General features: G+C 52.8%; 1 protein-coding gene across 4 annotated transcripts in view; it reads right to left on the reverse strand.

Moving 5' to 3' along the window:
• Casz1 (castor zinc finger 1) overlaps positions 1-13,840 on the reverse strand; it is a 146,452-nt gene that overhangs the window by 57,008 nt on the left and 75,604 nt on the right. For all 4 annotated transcript variants that reach the window (XM_085690284.2, XM_048414881.3, XM_085690282.2 and 1 more), the window contains one exon: positions 5,891-5,940. The gene's annotated coding sequence lies outside the window, so the exon portion shown is untranslated. The remainder of the gene's footprint in view (positions 1-5,890; positions 5,941-13,840) is intronic.

Below are 13,840 nucleotides of genomic sequence, written 5' to 3' on the forward strand. Positions count from 1 at the left end.
CCGGCTTCTAAAGGGTGCTCGGTGCTTCAGGAGAGCCCAGGGAGGTGGCATTGGTGGCAGCATAGGTCTGCCCTGTCTAAAACCCGAGTTGGTGGCTGGGTGGGCAGCTAGTAGCTCCAGCAGACTTAGGGGAGTCAGCGGAGCCCTACCAGCAGCCGAGCACCCAGGAACAGGGAGCAGGTCTGATCTGCCAGGCAGCTTGGAGTGCCAGCAGGGGAGGCACCCGCAAACAAAACAAAAACAAAAAAGTTAATTATCTTTGGCTTTTTCTTAATAAATATCCAAACTGGCCGGGCCGGATCCTCCACTTTGGAGGGAGAAAGGAGGAAAAAAAAAAACAAAAAACCACCAAACCCAATCCAACAGACTCATTCTTTCTGTGTGTCTACTTTTCCCTTTGTCTCTGGTCCTTGGTTTGTCACTTATCAGAAGCAGTGACAGTTTCACATAAATTTCCAGTTTTTGCCAATGCCAAGAGACTGGCGACAAAAGTGGTTTTTGTTGTTGTTGCCTTTTTTTAAAGTTTTTTTTTTTTGTGGGGGGAAGCGGGACAAGAGAGAAGACAGGCAAGTGGAAAGAAAATGAGTGAGGGACAGCAGAAAAGACGCAGGAGAAACGTGTGAGGGGGGGTGGGAAATGAGGCAGGCTGAGGGGTGGCTTGTAGCCACAGCCCTGCTGGCAGCCTGACCCTGGCAGGGCCCTCCCTGCTCTACAGCGTCACACTGGCACTTCATTTCAGCTACTGTCAGGGGGCTCTCGGATTTCTCATGTTTAAGTCCCAAAGCCACCTAGGTCTCACTGGCCGCTCCAGCTGCCACCGTGCTGCTGCCTGGCCTCTATGCCAAGCTTCCCTTCCAGGAGTAGGGCTGGGAGAGAGAAGCCAAGGAGAGGAGCAAGGGGAGGAGGGAATGTTGGCTGTCCTGGGGTGGGGGTGGGGGAGGGGGGTGAGGCTTTTCTGTATGGAGTCATGAGCATACCTGGGGAGAAGAGAGTTTCATGTTCCTGCCTGGGCCTACATGTTCAGATGGTGCATGTACATGCCTGAGCCCAAACTGTCAGAAACTGAAGGTAGGGCATGGGGTGGGGGCAGCCACCGGGACATGGAACGCTGGCTTTGGGATTCTTCTGCCTGGGTTCAAATGCCAGCTCCATCAGCCCCTGGCTGTGTAATCCTAGCCAAGTCACTGGCCCTCTCTGGGCCTTCATTTCCTCTCATGTCTAAAGGGAACTATTATCAGTTGTTTAGGTCTGTGGGTGGGGAGAGGGGAGGAGAGTGGCTGCCAAGGAGCATGGGGGCTTCTTCCTGGCAGATGAACAAGTTCTACAGTCAAGAGTGGTGACGGTTGTACATCCCTGTGAACACACTTAAAAAAAAATCACTGGATTTTACATTTAAAATTGGATAGATTTCATGGTATGTGGATTATATTTCAACAAAGTGGCCACAGACTAGTGTAGGGAGAAGTAAGGACGGTATACTCTCCTGCTTTGGATAGAGGTTCAAAGACAAGGATCACCTGGCATGGCTAAGTGATCCATCCTCAAGCATCCACTGTGAACAGGGGCTTGCGTTGGTATCTGCGAGTGTATTCTGCTGGTGCTTACAAATGCCTCCCTGGGTTTCTGGCCAGCATGTCGTCAAGCCACTGAGCTGCCCCCTCCCCATGCCTGGTCGGGGATCCTGGGCAGCTGCTCCCTGCCAGGGGTGGGAAGTGTGTGGCCTCCTCCTGCCTCCTCTGGGTGGGTCCCTGGAGAGAAGGCTGCCCACCGTGGCGGGCAGACTCCCGAGCTACACTCGCTGTCTTGCGAACACTCATATTCTCCATGTGCAGCAGACCGTGAATTCACCTTCATACTAGTTACAGGGTTATTTAGCTTCTCCTGACACTGACAATCACCGACTTTAATTCGCTGCTTGGTTTCTTCCTGCTGTGCCCTCTGCCCACCCCCAAAATCCTTGGGAGAAGATGGGAAGGACTGAGGTCCAGCCCTCTCTTGCCAAAGCTTGCCCTTTGGAATGATAGAGTGTTGGCAGGAGGTGGGGATGGTCCGTAGGAGAAGATGCTGGGCAAAGGGCTGAAGAAAGTCTGGGAGAGGAGCAAGTACCACCAAGGATAATGGGAGCCTCCGTCCTGCTCCTCCAGCTGACACTAATGTATTCAACCTGACATCCATCCTGTCGTCCTGAGTGACTCACCCATCAGGCTGCCGAGCTGAAGGCCTGGTTGGAACCCACGGGGGATGGGGACTCAGTCTGGGGCTGGGCTTCTAAGACCAGAAGCTGGCATGGGGCTGGCTCCTCTACCTGCTGCTAGATTAGCCGGTGTCCCTCAAGAAAGCAATGTGATGGAGCCCATCCTGCAAAGGCAATCTTCCCCACCTCCTCCACCAGTCTCCTATCAGGTCACACCAGCCCATCCTGGAGGCTTTTCCAGGCTTACTGCCCTGGTGTCTGGGTTACTTCTCTTCCCTTGACAAAAACAGGTGAGAAATCGAGACCTACCTCTCCTGCCACACACCCAAATCACACAAGCCTGAAACCAATGTGGGAGAGAAAGCTGTAACCAGGTGGCTGGCTGGGTACAACAGGGGACTTTGCTTATTGACAGAATCCAAGGGCAGGCACTCTTCCTCAGGCAGGGCATCAGAAGCAGAAAGCCAAGAGGATTCACAGACTAGGAGCTTGTGAAAGGAGAGCAAGGTCAGCTAGGGGTACAAGAAAGACAGAGAGATGCATGGGCAGGTCCAAGAGCACGCGTCCACTTCCTCCTAAGCCCCATTCCTCTCTGCCCCTGCCAGCTAGAGAAGTGGCCACGGTGGCCTAGGCAAGAGAGAGAGAGAGATGTCAACGGGGCCGATGGGAGAAGGGGCTTGTTGACTGCAAACTGTCCATTATGGCTCAGATTATAAGCATATTGCACAGGGCTCTCTGCACGATGCCGGGGAAATCCAATACGCTGAAAGGTTAATGCAATCAATTAGGGTGACAAGGAAGTAAAGTAGAGCCTTCCGAGTAGATGAAAAGGAGAGAGGGAGAGCGAGCCATGAGTTGGGGGGGGGGCAGCATGAGTGGTGGGAAGGCAAGAAGAGAGAGAAACTTAGGGAGCACATAGAGAAGGCCTGGAGGGGAGGAGAGATGTAGAGAACAGGGAGGAACAGCAGCAGAGCCAACAAAAGGCACCCAGATAACTGGGTCCTACAGCTCCTGTCCCAGACCTTCGATTGTCCCCTTCTGACTTGAAGCCTGTCACCCAGGCTTATTCCACAGCCGTGGCATCACGACAGGACAGCTTTGAACAGGGCAATCACCCACTTAGTGACCCCCGGGGGCCTCCTCAGCAGAATGACAGCCTCCCTTGCACCCTCACCCTCACAGCCTAAGCGGGGACCCAGAACTTTGTCTGGCTTCCTTCCTGCAGCTGGCTCAGGCCTGTGGTGACCAGGACCCCTATGCTATCGAAGCTGATGACCTGGGAGAATGGCCACATTCCAGGGCCCAGCAACAAGTGTGAGGGGCCCAGGACTTCCAGGGGACATTCTTCTTCCAGAGGGCCACTGGACTTCGAAGTTTTGCCATCTCCAAGGGCTGAGACTCAGAGGTTTTTCAGTCAGGGTCAGGAAAAGCTCCACGGCACCTTCCCAGGGCTGGAAGCTGTATCTTGTGCCTCCTGGGGAAACTCTGAACTTTCCTGTTGGATTCTGGGCTGGCTGCTTTTAGCCACTACCCATCCCCTTATCCCAACAGCCCTGCAAAGTACACATTCTTACCTTGCAAAGTGGGCCAGGGTGGGGGTGAGAGGGCCGGGTGAGGATGCTAGAGCTGAGGTTAAATGTTTGCTAGAGGCTACAGGAGGGACACTGGATACAGGAGCCCAAGGGAGCCAGGGCTGGTGAGGAGAGAAGAGCTGGGACTTCAGGGTAAGGGGGACAACAGAGCAGGAGGCAAGAGGCAGGGGAGGGGCAGAGGCTCTTCAACAGAGGGCCACTTCAGGCAGTCAGAAATCAACCCCCGGCACAGGGTTCCTATGTAATGCCAACCTCACTATGGTGACCATGCAACACGGAAAATGCACTTAACAGCAAGAATTTACACACTTAGGCGGGATGCAACAGCAAATTTACACACTTAGGCAGGTTGCAACGGCAAATCTCATCAATGTGTATTTTACCAGAGAGGGAACAGAAATCAGGGACCAGAATCTGGACCAGCAAACCCTTCTCTGCGAAAGGGCCAAGCAATAAATATCTTACGGTTCACAGGCAAGTTTCAGCTGTAGTCATTCAACTCTGCCACTGCAGAGTGAAAGCAGCCGCAGACAATATGAAAATGAATGAGCATCACTTTCCAATAAAACTTTATTTACAAGAAACAGGCTACGGGCCAAAAGTGACCTAGGAACTGTAGTTTGCCTGGGATTTGTCCAGAAAATGGAAGCATCCTGCCTTTCAGGGTTTGGATGATTCCTGGGGACAGTGTGTCTAATCTGGCAGAGGTCCCCAGAGGAAGCAAGGCTCTCCTATGAGGTGCAGAGTGGGGGGGGGGGGGCGCAGAGAATCAGATCTGGCATGGGAAGCCTATTTATGCCTCACAGCATCCTGGGAAGCCCTTTGAAAGTTTTGAAATTCCTAAGGAGGCGAGGAAAGAGGGGAAGGCTGCATGCAGCTCTGGTCATTTCGAGAGTCTCAAAGCACTGAGATAGCTGTGAGGTTGAGGGTAGAGAGCAGGAAGGAGCAACCAGAGGGAGCCAGAAGGGGCGCCGAGAGAGAAAGGCCAGAGAGCGCCCCGGAGCTGCGCTGTAACCACGGTGGTGCTGGCGGCAAAGGGAGGAATCCACGGGCCCCAGTGAGAGCGCAGGGCGCGGGCCGGGCCTGCCCTACACCGGGCCGCCTCTGATCACGTTTTCAGGGCCACTGCCCGCAGGCGCAGACAATGATGGGGGAGCCTTTGAAGTACGAAAGAGATGCCGCGGTGGGAGCCAAGGGACTCTCCTCCCTTCCCCCGTGCTCCCTATGGGGAGGAGACCAGCGGGACAAAACTGGAACGGGTCGCAGCCGGGCCCCCGAAATGAGAGAGACAAAGGGAAAACAAACAGGTTTGGAGCCAAGCGCACGGTGCTGTGTCTGTCCCCCGCCCAGCCGAGCCGGGATGATGGATGGCTGCAGCCAGCCTGCTCGCCCGCCGGGCAGGCCCCGCTATTTACATAACACTGGCGTTCCACCGGTCACCTCTGACACTGCACTGCCCGGGGCTAAGGCCCGGTGGCCCCGCAGTTCCTCGAGTCACCAGGGGACTGTGACAGCCTGTGAAGACGGGGGCAGAGCTGAGTGCATGGCTTCCAGAGAGCCCTGGGCTAGGGTTAAGGCAGGATATGGCAGCCTACTCCCAGCCAGATATGGAGGTGGCTCAATCTCAGAGAAGCAGAGCTGGGGGGGGGGGGGGGTCCGTCTAGGACCTTAAACTCATTCGAATCTCCCTCCAGGCATGGCTAGAAGCAGAATTTCCCTGAAGAGCCAGAGGCAGCTACCATAGGGGACAAACAGTAGGGCCAGAGTAGGACACCAGTCCTACAGGCAGCCACGGCACCTACTACCCCTGCTGCCTGGAGCTCATTCCTTTCTCCAAATCTGCTGTCCATCTATCCATCCCCAACCTGTTTCCAGCATAAAAGCCAAACGGCTCTTGCTGGGACCCCATTGTTCCTGACAGGTTCCAGTAGCCATGTGGCTCCGATTCCCTGTCCCCAACTTCAACTCCCCATCCCCTCGTGGATGCATGAAGAAATGAGCTCAGGCCAGGGTGGTGGATCTCACACTAAGAGGCACACAACATGGGTGGGGGCGGGGACTGGCGCGCGGGGGGGATGGGTGGGGCGTGCAGCTTGAGCCTTACCTCACTGGGTCCTAGAGATTTCTCAAACACAGTTGGGGCGTCACTTCATCCTGGTGACAAAGAAGAGACTGTTAGTCTTTCCAGGAGGAAACCAGTGACTTCTTCCCTCCATGCATGCTGTCATGACCCCTCTGTGCCCAACTATGGGCTGAAAGGCTGATGTGCCAGGGTGAGCCAGAAGGGCTGGTGATTTAGGCAGGTTCCATGGGCTCTGCTTTGGGCCCATTTTAAGTATATGCCAACCAAAGATTGAAAATTCAGGAAGCAGTGGTACCTGTGACATGGAAAGTATGGCTCCTAGGATACGCTTTCCAAAGAAAGCCAGACTGCTCTGCGCACTGTCCAGTGGAGGCAGAGAGGGGTGTGTGTGTGCACACATGTGTGTGCTTGTGTGCGCGCCTCCGCCTGTGGACACATGCACACGTGTGTATGCTGGTTATAGGCCTTTTGTGGCTAAGTAGGTAGTCCTGGAGACAATGAATATAACACCAACCACTCTTTGACTCTTTTCTCCAGGGCCCTGAAAACAAAACTGATGAATGGCAAGCTGTCCCCAAGTGACGGCGTGAGTGCTGGGGCTTGGGGGACAAGGTCAGGCTTCTTCGGAAAGCTACAACTCCATACGACAGACTGTGGGCAGTCATTTCCACCCCATGGACCAAGACGACTAGCACAGAAGGCTCAGACAGGGCAAGCGACAAGACCGGAGGGTCTTTAACCAATCATTAATGGAGCTCAGCTTGCAGGCTTAGGTCCTCTGCACCAAGAGCAGGAGCGGGGATCCAGGTTCAAATAGGACGATTCCATTTGTGGAGGGAGGACCTTGTGCCTGCTCACCTGGCCCCACCTGCCCTTTCCTGGCCCCCCTGTACCCCAGCCTTAGCATCTGCTATGCCAGACAAAGGGTTTGCTGTCCGTTTCCTCCTTTTGTCCCCCTAGCCCTCATTCGTGGCTTATCAATGATGCAAGAGGAATAACACCAATTTCCTTAGGCTATGTAATCCCCAAATCAGATTGGGGGGATTGCGGGAGATGAGGTGACCTTGTCCGGGGCTCCCAGAATGCCACCCAGTCCCACCACCCGCTCTCTCATTCCCAGGACATATTTAAACAGATAAAGCTAATTGTACTTGACATGTCCTCATAAGGAGGGCTCCACTCTCCGCTAGGCCGGTGTTATAGACTATGCTGGGCTGCTGGGGCAGAGGGTGCCCAGTAGGTCAGTGTCTCCTCGGCTGCAGAAAAGGGCTGAGAGCCTGGTGGCCATCAAGAGGTCTAGGAGGGTTTCTCTGTGAGCCTAGGACACTCATGCGTCTAGAAGGTGGGAGCTGAGGGGTGGGCAGGGAAGTGAGTGGGCACCTAAGGGAGGGGGCAAGAGAGAAAATGGGTGCCAGGCGGATGTGGAAGAGGCTGATGGAAGCCTCAGAGTGAAAAGGGACAGAGAGGGAGATGAGAGGTGAGCTAAGTTAAGGGGAGGGACTATGGGCTAGGCCAGGGGAAGAGGAATGGAGACCCCAAAGTCAAGGGCTTCACTGGCAGAGTGCACATTCCGGCCAATGAGCCTTAGGCCCTGGCAGGGGCACCATCATTGACCTGTCCATCCCAAGCTCTCCTTCTTGAGATCTGTCAAGACGCCCCAGCCAGCCTCCTTTGAACCCCCAAGGCCCCCCAACTCTACAACTCCAGTATCTCCCTTCCACCACCTTTTTCTCCCCTCCCCTCCTCCCCGGCAACTGTGCATTTATTAATTCATGAGGCACTAATTAGTTCTTTGTTTAATTTTGTGTTAAACAGACTGACCGGAATGATAACGACTTTACAGCACAGTGTTGCCGTCCCCAACCACCCCTGTTTTCTGACAACAAGGGAGCGCGGGAGACCGGAGCGCTGAACCCAAATCCCTCAGCTCTTGCACTTCATTAAGTCAAAATGTGACAAGGAGCTTAGAGAGCAACTTGCAGATCTGATCACACAGAACAAGCGGGAGGAAACTTTCCAGGAGTTGGCTGGGGCTGGAGGCATGGGGGGAGGGGCGGAGACGCACAGACGCCTAGAGGAGGGCACCAAGATACACCCTCCGGTCCCATCCTTGCCTGTCCAGGGCAGGTAGCCTGGCTGACAGCAGCGGGACAGTCAATATCTCTCAACTCGATCTGGGACGCTAGGTAGATTCTAGACTCCCAGTGAGGACTGGAGCAGTATCCAGTAGAACATTCTCATTTCTTTATTCTTGTACCTTCTGCCTCTGCCCCTGCCAGCGCTGATGCCTCATTCTGGCCTATAGGAATAAGGGGTTGGCACAACCAGGTAATGGTAGTGAATGAGAAAGCTGGCATAAAGGAAGGGTTCTGCAGGGCTGGAGGGAGGATCCCTACCCTCAGGGAGGCTAAGGTTAAGGAGAACACCTCACAGCTAAAAGAGAAAAGGAATATATGTTCAGGGACTCAACAGAAGAGCCCACGGGTAGTCAGAGTACCCTCTTGATAGTTTTCTCTTCTTTTGTGTGTTTTGTGTGTTTTGTGTGTTTGTTTTTTGAGACAGGATTTCTCTGTGTAGCCTTGACTGTCCCGGAACTCACTCTGTAGACTAGGCTGGCCTCAAACTCACGAAGATCCACTTGCTTCTGGCTCCTGAGTACTAAAGGCATGTGCCACCACCTCTGCCAGTTGTCTAGGCATCCACCCTTCATCTATCAATCTCACCTATCCATCAATCCATTCATCATTTTCTCTCCATCTTCTGCCAGTCTGTCCAGTGTTAACCCTCACTGCCCTGAGATCGGAAAGGTTGAAGGCTCTGTGGAGAGGTAATTAGAAGAAAGCAGAGCTAGGTTCTGGAGTTTGCAGGCCGTGGTGCCTGCTCATCCCTACGCGGCTGGTCTCATAATAGCAATGGTCTCTTCCTTCCTGTCCATGGGAAAGAGTAAGCGCTCGGCCCCCAGAGATGTCAAAGTGCCAACCCCATCAGCTAGAACACAGGCAAGGACAATGGCACCAAAAGCAAACCCTGTCCAGCCTAAAGGCATCAACCCTGACCCTAATCTCTGTGAGGGGCACAGAGGGGATGCAGGGGAAGGAAAACAAAGCACACAGGAAGTTGACAGAGTGAGCTCTCCATCTTGCAGAGCGCCTGTTGCCTTCTTCCTGTTGGCTGCTGCACTTGTCTGCGGGAGGCCTGAGTACACACAGCCCACTGGCCAGGAAATGATCCCGTAGGGCAGCCACCGTTCCCTTTCCCTCGCCAGGTCTGAAGTACAGTGGTCTCCACCCCAGCCTTGCAGCCCTGGGCTGCCTTCTGTTAATTTGCTGTCAGGCTGCCTAAGCAAACCAATTAAAACTAATCATTAATTATAAAAGAGAAGGAGAAGAGGAGAGGGTGGAAGATGGGGACAGGAAGAAGGAAGAGGGAATTGGGCTAGAGAGAAAAGACTCAGAGGGCTTTCAGGGGGCTCTGATTTGGGGACTAGGGATCTGGAAGGGGTGGGGGAGGTGACAGGGACCAAAGATTCTAGAATGGAGGTACTAGGAAGAAGCCAAGGATGATGGGAGAAACTTTGATGGGCAGGAGAGCAGAAGCAAAAGGGGTGGGGGAAGATGTGCTAGTAGTAGGTACCAAGTCCTGAAGGAGCCTGACTCCCGTGAGGTCTTCTCTGCCTGGAGCTGAAACCTCTCCTGTGACCTGGCCCCACAGTCTCTCCCACAGGTTGACTCCATATGTATGAACCCCAGGCCAGGCTCCTGTCTGAGGTTCCAACCTGCTCCGCGGCCTCTTCAGGCCAGGGAGATTCAGGACAGCTGTTGGGCCGCCTAGCTACCCACCCCCAGGCCACCTCCCCATCCTCATACACCCTCCCCGGCTGGGCCTTTCACAAGGACTGGGGCAGCACAGACAACAAGGGGCAGTGTCATGGAAACGGGCACCTTCCCGGAGAAATATTCTGTTTGGCCTCCTTCTTGCATTGAGGAGCTGTCAGGAGCCTGAGTGAGAGTCACAGTATCCCGGGACCAGGCGTGACAAAACCTATTTTCTGCCTCAAATTTGATTGATTAAAAAACTTTTTAGGAAAACCATGTTGAAAGAGTGGAAAAAAAAAGATAGCGAGGGAGGGAAAAATAGAAGGGGAAAGGAAGCATAAAAAAGTGCTACAGGGAAGAAGGGCTAGGAGAGAAAGGCGACATCCAGGGGCCAGCCGTCCCCTGCGCCCTGCAAGGCTGCCAGGGCATGCACGAGAGGCACAGCCACCGCATAACCAGATGAAACAGAAAGCCCAAAAAAAGCCTGGAATTCGACGCAGTGTTTCGTGGGACACTGAAGGGACCACTGGCTCTGTACAGTACAGTGTGTGCTGAGGCTGGACAGCAGAGGCAGCAGCCAGAGCAGGCTGCCTGTCTCTGCACAGGGACAGGAGACCACGGCCTCCAGACCACGAGGGCAGGTGGCTCTGCTGGCCAGCACCAAGTGAGAATGGGCTCCAGACTGGCTCTGTGGTTTCTCCCGAAAGAGTCTTGGTTGGAATTTGGCCAGAATCCTGAAAAATCAAACAGGGTCAAGAGGGAGCGCCAAGGCATTTAGAGTCAGGGAAGGGATTTCCCAACTTTTTTCTTTCAGATGTATGCATGTGTGTGAAAGCCAGAGCAAGTTAATACCGGATGCCCCCATTGCTTTCCACATTCTCATCATTATTATTATTTATGACTGTTTTGCCTACATATATATCTGTGAGCCATATGTGTGCCCGGTGCCCAAAGAGGTGATGAACTTACATGTGGGAGCTGGGAGTTGAATCTGAGTTCTTTGCAAGGACAGCAAAACAACAAGTACATTCCTCCCCTCCCCGCCCCCTTTCTTTGAGACAGGGTCTCACTTCATAGCCCTGGCTGTTCTGGAACTAACTTTGTAGACCAGGCTGGCCTTGAACTCAAGGATTCCCTTGCCTTGTTCTCCCAAGTTCTGGAATTAAAGACCATCACGCACTGCGACCGAACAAGTGCTCTTAACCACTGAGTCAAGTCTCCAGCCCCTCGCCTTAATTTTTTTTGAGACAGTTTCTCAGTGGACCTGGAGCTCACTGAGCTCAGGAACTGTATAGACTGGCAGGACAGCCACCCCCAGGGATCCTTTTGTCTCCGCCTCCCCAGTGCTGAAATTACAGCCAGCTTTTTACTTGGGTGCTGAAGATCTGAACTCAGGTCACCACGCTTGAACAGCAGGCGCTTTACCAAGTGAGCTGTCTCCCCCGCCTCCTCAAGGAGTGTTTTTAATAAGAGGAACATAACCAAGGAGCAGAAAATGCCCAACTTGGCTGTTCAGCCTGCAGTTGGTAGCGTGTCTGCTGCTCAGTGCTGGTACTGGCTCCTCTCATGTCTCTGTCCTGTGTGAATGTTTTCTCAAGCAGTTCTTTTGTCCAGCCAGGGGCTTTAAAGATGATGGGGGCCCTGCCTTGGTTTCTCAAGGAGAAGAGCCACCCCATTCTGCTCCTAGGCTCCTTCTGGAGAAAGAAGCATCACTACTTCCCAGTGTCTCCAGCCTGACCTGCACAACAGTGTCTCAACTATATTCCTGGACAAGACCTGTGCTCTCTTTAGGAAGAAGGGTCTGAGTTGGTGGCCTGATAAGCTTCCCTCTTTTCTAAGGAGGGTCAAAGTGACAGGTGGTGCTGGCCAATAAGTCAGTAAGAAGGTTGCTCCATGTGCTAGGAAGAGCTCAGAGGTACCAGCTCAGTCTCCACTCAGGACTCAATGTATGTGTGACACGGTGCCCCTGCTGAGCTGAAACATTCAGCAGACCAGATGCTCCGAGAGATGCCACCGCCCTTGGCCATCCCGTAAACCATCCCGTCTCTGCAGCCGTTTCCCAGAGATCATAGAGATGCCAGGCAAGGGGAAGACAGAACAAGGTAGACAGAAGAACAGTGTCAGTAAATCGGGTTTGAGGCTCAGTCCCTCTGGTTTATGACCAGCTGCTTTGAAGGCCCAGAATAATGACGTTTAGCACAGTTCTGCCACATGAAGAAACTATCCCTTGACATTAACGTCTAAAGTCCTTCGTGGGGGAGGAGATTCCACTGCTCACTCCAAGGTATACACCTCAAAGGTGGACCACGGGGATTTAAATATTTAAACAGCTGTTCTTAGTAGCACCATTCCGGACAATCAAAAAAGGCAGACACAGATTGGGCTCCCATTAGTTGAGCAAAGGCTAAACAATGATGTCTATACGAACTATGGGCTAGTCTATAGTTATACAAAGTAACAATGTCTTGACACATGCTACAACATGGATACACCTGAATGAAAAGTTATAAACTGTACCAATCCAGGTACACAAGAGAGAGAAGAAAGATATCTAGCCTATCCTGACTAGGTTAGAGAATAGTTAGTGACTGTCAGGAGCCAGGGAAGGGAAGAGTCGGGGGTGACCGATTCCCCATTTCTGTAGAGGGTGATTACAAAATTCTGGAACTTTCTGGGCAGGGTTGCACATGCCTTCAATCCCAGCAGTCAAGAGGCAGAGGCAGGCGGATCTGTGAGTTCAAGGCAGTGGTGGCACACATCTTTAATCCCAGCAGTCAGGATGTGGATCTCTGAGTTCCAGGCCAGCCTGGTCTACAAAGAGAGCTCCAGGACAGCTAGGACTACAGAGAGAAACCCTGCCTTGAAAAACCTAAATTAATTAATGAATTCTGGAAGTAGATATTGTTGATAGCTGTTCAATTTGTGAGGGTACCTAACGCCACTGAGTGTGCACTTAAAACGGTAAACTTTATGGCATATGTCTTTACTGTAGTTAAATACACAATACGGCAGGAGCTCAGAAGGGAAGGCATCAGATGGGGGAACTCAGCAGGGGTGTTAGATAAGCCAAGTTGGGGTTGGAGGGTGACAGTGTCATTTCAAATGAGCCCCGTTTCTTTCCAACCTGGACAGGATTGGAGTCACCATCTGAAGTTCCCTGTAACCACCTAAATGGATAGAATGTTTGTGTGCCATGCATGTGGCCCTGGGTTTGATCTCTAGCCCCCATACGCTGGGTGTGGTGGTACACACGCGTAAGCCCAGCACTTGGGAGATGGAAGCAGGAAGATCAGAAGTTGGAGGTTATCTCTGGCTACATGGGCATCCTGAGCTAGACTTTGCCAGAAAGGAAGAAAGAAAGGGAAAGAAAGAGAAGAGAGGGAAGGGAAGGGACATTATAATGGCAGAGAAAAGGCTAGTGGCTCCCCCATGAACCTACCCTTAGCATACCTTCCCTCAAGTGACTCCATCTCTCTGCATGCACAGGCAGCAGGCACTGCCTCTACAAATCCCACTACCCCCAGCCCCGCCTCTGCTTATCCCTCTGCCCAGCTAGGCAGAAACTTCCGCTCCCACCCAGGATCCCTGTGCAACAAGCTCCCTCCACAGGGCTCCAAGTTGATGACTTCCCCGCCCCCCAGGGCTCTAGGGCTTCCCAAGGTCGGGCAGTCCAACCGGAAGGGAAAGCCTAGAATACTGGGGGTTTAGGGGAAAGCCAAGTACTCTGGTGGGGGGGAGGGTTCCCTGAGCTCTCGTCCCCCATCCCTTCTGCCTGTTCCTGAATGCATATGCTCACAGAAACCCCTGCCTTGGCCCAGGAACTGTCAGGAGATCAACAAACAAAAGCCGCTTCTTGACAGGGAGTCATTTATATTTTAGCTTCGTTCCATTATCCTAACGAATCCTTCATCAGCAGATGCAATATTAACAGCAGAAAAATCAGCTCATTACATCCGGGGGGATTTCATCAAGCCGGCAATCATGTGTGCAGCTCCCCAAGCCTTCAAGAGGCCAGTGGGGCTGTTATTTATTTATTTTGTTACTTATTTATTTAATTTTTTGGGTTCTTTCCACATAATTGCGCCGCATCTCAGATCTTTAATAAATAATTTGTAGGTCCTGAACTGCACACGGCCTTGCTTTCTGCCACGAGAGC

This window comes from Myodes glareolus, chromosome 6 (genome assembly GCF_982192425.1).
Source record: "Myodes glareolus chromosome 6, mMyoGla1.1, whole genome shotgun sequence".
In the NCBI taxonomy this organism is placed as follows: Eukaryota; Metazoa; Chordata; class Mammalia; order Rodentia; family Cricetidae; genus Myodes; species Myodes glareolus.